Genomic DNA, 7,414 nt, shown 5'->3' on the forward strand with positions numbered 1-7,414 from the left:
GCCCGCAATAAGAAAGGAGGTAGGCGGTATGTTCGTCCCGCTCATCTCCGCCCCTCCGCTTCTATTGGACGGACGTCAAGTGTGTTACAGAGTAGATCCACCTTAAATAGATGTCATGTGCCCAAAATCATAGTTTTACGTTGTCAGTAAGGGGCGCGAGCACTTAAAGTGCCTAGGGCAGCACGAAGGCCAAATACAGCCCTGCTGACGTGTGAAACGGGCCTTAACCAGAGAGTTCTGTCAATCAAAATAGTTAATAAATTGCATTTCCCACATGCGTACTTTACATCAGCGCAATTTTTGAAACAAAATTTTTTGGTGTTAGGAAATTAGAAGAGTTCAGAGTTTATCATCAATTTCTAATTTTTCAAACAAAATTTACAAAATTATTTTTTTTAGGGACCACACCGTGTTTGAAGTCACTTTCAAAAGCCTAGGTGACAGAAAATACCCAAAAGTGACACCTTTCTGAAAACTACACCTTTCAAAGTACTCAAAACCTCATCCAAGAAGTTTATTAACCCTTCAGATACTTCACAGGACCTAAAGCGATGTGGAATGAAAAAAAATAAAAATGATCATTTTACCTAAAAATGTTGCTCTAGACCCAATTTATTCACTTTTAGAAAACAATAACACAACAAAATGGACCCTAAAATTTGTTCGCCAGTTTCTTCTGACCGCGCTAAAACTCCACATGTGGTCAGATACCTCTGTTTGGACAAATGGGAGAGCTCGGAACAGAAGGAGAAATATTTGAATTTTGGAAAGCAAATTTGACTGAAATACATTGCGGGCACCATGTCACATTTGTAGGGCTTCTAAAGGTACCTAGACAGAAGAAACCCCCCACAAGTGACCCCCATTTTGGAAACTAGACCCCTCAAGGAATTTATCTAGATGTTTGGAGAGGACCTCGAACACCCGGTGTTTCACAGAAATTTAGAATGTTGAGCTGTGATTAATAAAAATATACATTTCTACCACAAAACTTACTTCAACCAGATACTTTTATTAAAAAAAAAGAAAGCCAACAGGAAAAAAACAATCAGCATCAAATTCATTGTGCAATTTCTTCTGAGTACGCTGATACCTCATATGTGGTGCAAATCCAACTGTTTAAGCGCATGGCAGGGCTCGAAAGGGAAGGAGCGACATTTGACTGCAAAATTGGCTAGAAAAAACCCTCGTAATAAAACGTTGGCAAAATGCTTACAAATGAGAATAATTTACATTCTCCTCCATGTACATCATTTACAAGTGAACGCACATTCATAGCGGATGCTATGAAGCGTTTGGAGAGCCCCTAAGGTGCCGAAATAGTGGAGCTCCCCCACAAGTAACCCTATTCTGGAAACAAGACACCTCAAGCATTTTACCTAGGGGTATAGTGAGCATTTTGAATCCATGAGTACTTCACAGAATTTGATAACCTTAGGTCGCCATATTGAAAATGTTCCTTTTTTTTCACAAAAATGTTGCTTTAGCACCAAATTTCTCATTTTTTCGAGAGGCAGCACCAAAAAGTGGACCCCACAGTTTGTTATCCAATTTCTTATGCAGCCAGGGATACCCCACATGTGGTCAAAAACGTGTTTAGATAAATGGGAGTGCTTGGAATAGAAGGCAGACCATTTGAATATTGGAAAAGTTGAAATAAATTGCGGGCACCATGTCGCATTTGCAGGGCCCCTAGGGTACCTATACATCAGAAACCCCTACAAGTGACCCCATTTTGAAAACTAGACCCCTCAAGGATTTTATCCAGGAGTAAAGTGAGCATTTTGAATCCTCAGGTACTTCACAAAAATGTTGCTCTAATGCAAAATTTCTCTCTTTTAGGCTATGTGCCCATGATCTGGCGACACTGTGTCTAGTACACAGTGCCAGCCCTTCTGCAGAGATGGGAGTGTTGTCCACGGGAGAACATAGCTGCCTGTCCCCACAATCCGGGTTAAGGCTGCTGTGGACTTTAGCTCTCGTCTCTGCAGCATAAGTTTACATGCTGCTGCTCAGGAAACCCCATCGGATGTCAGTTTATGCTGCAGAGAAAATAAGCGCAGTGGGCATGGGATTTCTAAAAATCCTTCCACTGCGCTTCTACTGCACAATGCAGCATACTGGAAGGAACGAAAACACTCTGCGTCCAAAACACTGCAAACCCTGATTGTGGGCACACAGCCTAAAAAGCTACAGTGGATGGATAGATGCATGTCAAACACATATAATGTCCCACCCCCTACATATTCTAAGATGGCACCCTTTAATGCCTTTCATGTGGCACAACAGGGTGCTTAGCCTTGTATTTAGCTGAAAACTAAATAAATAATTAAAATAAACGACATGGGGTCCCCCCTATTTTTGATAGCCAGCTAGGATAAAGCAGACAGCTGCAGCCTGCAGACCACAGCTAACAGCTTCACCTTGGCTGGTAATCCAATGTGGAGGGCACCCCAGGCTGTTTGTTTTAATTATTTATAAATAATTAGAAAACAACATGGGGTCCCCCCAAATTGGATTACCAGCCAAGGTGAAGCTGACAGTTGGGGTCTGGGATTCTCAGGGTGGGAAGAGCCATGGTTATTGAACTCTTCCTAGTATAAAAATAGCAGGCCGCAGCCGCCCCAGAAGTGGCGCATCTATTATATGGGCCAATCCTGGCACTTCGCCCCAGCTCATCTTGATGCCCTGGTGCGGTGGCAAACGGGGTAAATAAATGGGGTTGGTACCAGCTGTAATGTCACCTGGCACCAAGCCCAGCGGTTAGTGATGTCACGGCGTCTATCAGATACCCGACATCACAACTGTCAGTAATAAAAAAAAAAAATAGACAACAAAAAAAGGAACATCGAGGGTTTATAGGGGGTGACCTGGCTGAACCTAGGGAGGAGATTTATGTTGCATCTGCTATGGCACATGCGACAGCAATCAGGAAGGAGGAGGGTGAATGTGGCCGGCATGCTGCCATCTTGAATTATGGAGAGGGGGTTGGGGGGGTCACTTTGGCGACACCTGAGGACCGGAGGTGATTGGAGATTTATCTACCATCTGACATGTTTGATCATGCCATTTGGGAGATAAATCATTTTTCACCGTGCGCTGTCATTTACTGTAACGTGACCATCAGTATACAGTGTATACCGATGATTACGTGAACGGGGACCGGAAAAAACGACCCGAATCATGATTTCCAGGGTCTCACCTACCCCCGGTAGCTAAAATACCAAAGATTTTCCGACGCTGGGGGGCGCTATTTACTTTTTTCTGCCTGCCGTTTATCTCCGTAAGGCTGTTGTAATGGGGTTAAATGTCAGTAATGTAGAAATAACCATCAGCCGTGTGAGAAAAAGAAAACTTTGTAAAATATCCTGTTCAGGAAAAGGTAATTGAAAATAATATAATTTATAATTAACTCCTTCATGGACCGATACTCTAATAATATGTAGAATATCTTGTTCTGACGATATCTATAGTGACATTTTAATTGCTGAGTATGAAAACATAAAGCTGCTCCCCCAGATTATCTCCCCAGCTTCATATATTAAGCAGAGTTATATCACGTCTATATGAAATGCACTGTGAAGAAATAACAGCGTCCTGTCCCTTTAAATTCTGTGTGTTGCATGACACTGGTCAGCAGCCAATAAGATTGCTGGATTTGAATCTGAAGAAACACAAACAAACTGTCGCTCTCCTCAGTGTTTTACAGACAGTGACGAGTGGAGTTGTATATCGGTGAGTGCCGCCATCACATCCCCTGATGACCGGACACTGATTTATCTCCTCTCCTCGATGCTTCTTTCCTGTTATCTGGAATCCGCTGATGATTTTATCATTTCTCCTAAACTCAAAACAGGCGAGAAACCGGGCAGAGCAGAGAATTCTGCCACAACCGCTGCTGTCACCGGCCACTAGGGGGTGCTATCAGTACAATCTGTATTTACTGGTGCACTGTGCTCCCCCTAGTGGCTGCAGGAAAGCAGAGGTTTATGTTTAGGTTACGCAGGACACTGCTGCCGGTATTATTTATTGGGGCATTATTTACCACTAATGTCAGTGGGATTAGTGTCCTGGCACTGTTATTGGGGGTCAGGCTCTATGTGCTGGTAATGAAGTCACTGTCACTGTCATTTTTGTGGGGTTACTTGTTTTTATTTGCATGAAGAACATAGGAATCCATGTTTGCCATATATCTGTATTTACAGGCCCCAGTACAATCCAATGTACACTGTTTTCCATGTGGTATTACCTATACTGGAGACTCTACAAACACCCAGAATAGACTGGGTTTGCTCATGTTGCCTCCATGTATGGGTGTAGTGGGGTCTGATACCTGGGGGGACCCTCACTATGAATATGTGTGGGATCTGCGGTGTTTGTGTATTTATCAGATCTGTGACTAAATCTTTTTTGGATTCACAGATTTTACTATGGAGTTATCAATGTACGATATTTACAAGATGGCACAGAGCAGCCGCTCTATGGAGGTCCGTAGCTTTATTATACACAGAGCCTTGTCCTATTGTCCATCCCTGATGAGAGGACACTCACCAGATTCTGTTTTCTTTAGGACGTCTACCACCGCCGGCACTGCATCTTCGGCTCTGGATACGTATCATGTGAGATTATTATTTTATAGAATAACAATTTCCAGTAAATCTGAGAATAAAGTGTCATTCCTATAATCCAGCATTTAATAATCCAGAACATGTATTAGTCCAGCACACAATTACAGCACATCGTCAGTTAGAAAATAGTTTTCCATAGTAATTTGTGTGATTTTGTTTGCACAGAATCATTCAGAATCCAGAAGGTCACGGTGATTTAAAGGAATTTTCCTGTAATTTTAAGGATTTCTGGAAATTGTATGATTTAACCCATTATCTGCTTGTGTTTTCTCTCCAGATTGTCCCAGCACAAGGGAGGAGGCGGAAAACCAACTTCTCATCTACAGCACAAGATTCCTCCCGTCACCAATCTTCAATATGGAGGTGACTGATCACTCCGCATATTATGTCCTCGTGTTCTGTCCATAGATGTAAAGGAATGTCTCAGCAGACAATTAACTTGCTCTTTTTTTCTTAGCGCCTGATGCCGACCAACCGCGAAGCACAGAAAAAATATCTTCCATATCCTTTATATGAAGGAAGACCTGAGCCGCCATCATGGACGCCAGAGCCGCCATCATGGACGCCAGAGCCGCCATCATGGACGCCAGCGCCGCCATCATGGACGCCAGCGCCGCCATCATGGACGCCAGCGCCGCCATCATGGACGCCAGCGCCGCCATCAGGGACGCCAGAAGAGCAAAATGAAGAGATAATGGAACCAATGGAGGTGAAAGACCAGGAAGAAAGTGAGAAAGAAGACACCAAGAAGACGCCACAGCAGCGGAATGAAGTGGTGATATCCGATCCACTAAAATATCGGGAGGTGAAAGACTTTGAAGAAGATGAGAAAGAAGACACTAAGAAGAAAGAAAAGAAAGGTTCAGGAGCTCAACGACAAATGGTTCAAAATACCACAACAAGCACTCAGAACCAACCGGCAAAGAGAAAACAAGATCAGGACCAGCCGGCACAGCGTCAACAAGATCAGAACCAGCCAGAAAAAAGACAACGAGATCAGAGGCAGCCAGGAAAGAGACAACGAGATCAAAACCAGCCGGCAGAGAGTCAACGAGACCAGAGCCAGCCAGCAAAGAGACAGCGAGATCAGAACCAGACGGCACAGAGTCAACGAGATCAGAGTCCGCCGGCACAAAGTCAACGACTTCGGATCCACTTGGCAAAGAGACAGAGACTTCAGAAAAAGCCAGCAAAGAGACAAGTTAAGAAGCAGCCTGCACAGAGACAGATGATCCGCCAGCAGTCCTCCGTATTCAAAAAGATGTGCACCAACCTCAGTAAAATAAAAAACACCGTATGGACCAAGCTCTTCAAAGCGATGAGACGCTGATGGACTGTGGACCCAACATACAAGCTGTAAGAACATCAACAGCATAAAATCTGGTGAGTATAATAAATTATTAATAATAATAATAATCATAAAATAGTAATTATTAGGTTTAGAAATAGGTTAAAAATGTAGTAAAAACATTAATCTAGTATCTAATATCATAATAATAATAAGCAGTAACTAACATTAATTATATAATAATGATAATTAGATCCATAAAAATCTCAGCAGGTTTGATCCAGGGTTATTGGACTGATCGCCTTTTCCCGGGGTCGAGAAGGAATTTTTCCCCTTGAGACACAAATTGGCTGAACGTGTCCAAGGGTTTTTGCCTTCTTCTGGATCAACAGCTTTAGGAATAGGAATTTAAGTTATAATTTTAGTAAAATATCAATACAAATGTTAGTAATAATAGTAATAATAAAAAATAATCCAAAAATATCTAGAATAAAATATGACAGTAGAATATTAAAATAGTAATACGATCAGTAAAATAGCAACAAACTAAAAATAGCATAAATAATAATAATAGTAATAATAATTTTACAGTATTTATAGTAATGACTAGAATAATTAGTATATCAATAATAGGTATTAGGGGATTTGATCCAGGGTCTTGGACTGATCGCCTTTTCCCGGGGTCGAGAAGGAATTTTTCCCCTTGAGACACAAATTGGCTGAACGTGTCCAAGGGTTTTTGCCTTCTTCCTGGATCAACAGCTTTAAGAATAGGGATCTAATTAATAGCAAATAAAGAAATAAAATGGATATTAGTAATAATAATTATATTAGAAAGAATAGGTTAAAAAGGATAGAAATAGTAGTTAAAAAAATAATGGTAATGAAATAGTAATACAAATTATAATATTACATTATTATTAGGAATAATCTAATTCTAACAATACATTATTAGGTACTGTCAGATTTGATCCAGGGTTCTCTGACTGATCGCCTTTTCCAGGGGTCGAGAAGGAATTTTTACCCTGTGACACAAATTGGCTGAATGTGTCCAGGGGTTTTTTCGCCTTCTTCTGGATCAACAGCTTTAGGAATAGGGATCTAATTAATAGCAAATAAAGAAATAATAGAAATATTAGTAATACTAATTATAATATTAAAAAGAATAAGTTAAAAAGCATAGAAATAGTATTTTAAAAAATAATAATATAAATGATATTACATTATTATTAGAAATAATATAATAACATAACACATTATTAGGCACCAGCAGGATTGATCCAGGGTTCTCGGACTGATCGCCTTTTCCCGGGGTCGAGAAGGAATTTTTCCCCTTGACACAAATTGGCTGAATGTGTCCAGGGGTTTTTTCGCCTTCTTCTGGATCAACAGCTTTAATTCTAGTGATCTTCTAGTACTAGAGTAATGATAATAATAATAAAGTATAATAATATTGTAATAGTAATGAATAGGTTACTAGGATAATAAGAATATTAAA

General features: G+C 40.8%; 1 long non-coding RNA gene across 1 annotated transcript; it reads right to left on the reverse strand.

Moving 5' to 3' along the window:
- Positions 1–5,323: 5,323 nt before the first annotated feature.
- On the reverse strand, positions 5,324–7,085 carry LOC142249149 (uncharacterized). Its single transcript, XR_012725000.1, has 3 exons — positions 6,864–7,085; positions 5,902–5,982; positions 5,324–5,467 (listed from the first exon to the last, which is right to left on the reverse strand). It is a non-coding gene; the product is annotated as an uncharacterized LOC142249149 (long non-coding RNA).
- Between the last annotated feature and the right edge of the window lie 329 nt (positions 7,086–7,414).

The sequence above is a fragment of the Anomaloglossus baeobatrachus genome, chromosome 8 (assembly GCF_048569485.1).
Source record: "Anomaloglossus baeobatrachus isolate aAnoBae1 chromosome 8, aAnoBae1.hap1, whole genome shotgun sequence".
In the NCBI taxonomy this organism is placed as follows: domain Eukaryota; kingdom Metazoa; phylum Chordata; class Amphibia; order Anura; family Aromobatidae; genus Anomaloglossus; species Anomaloglossus baeobatrachus.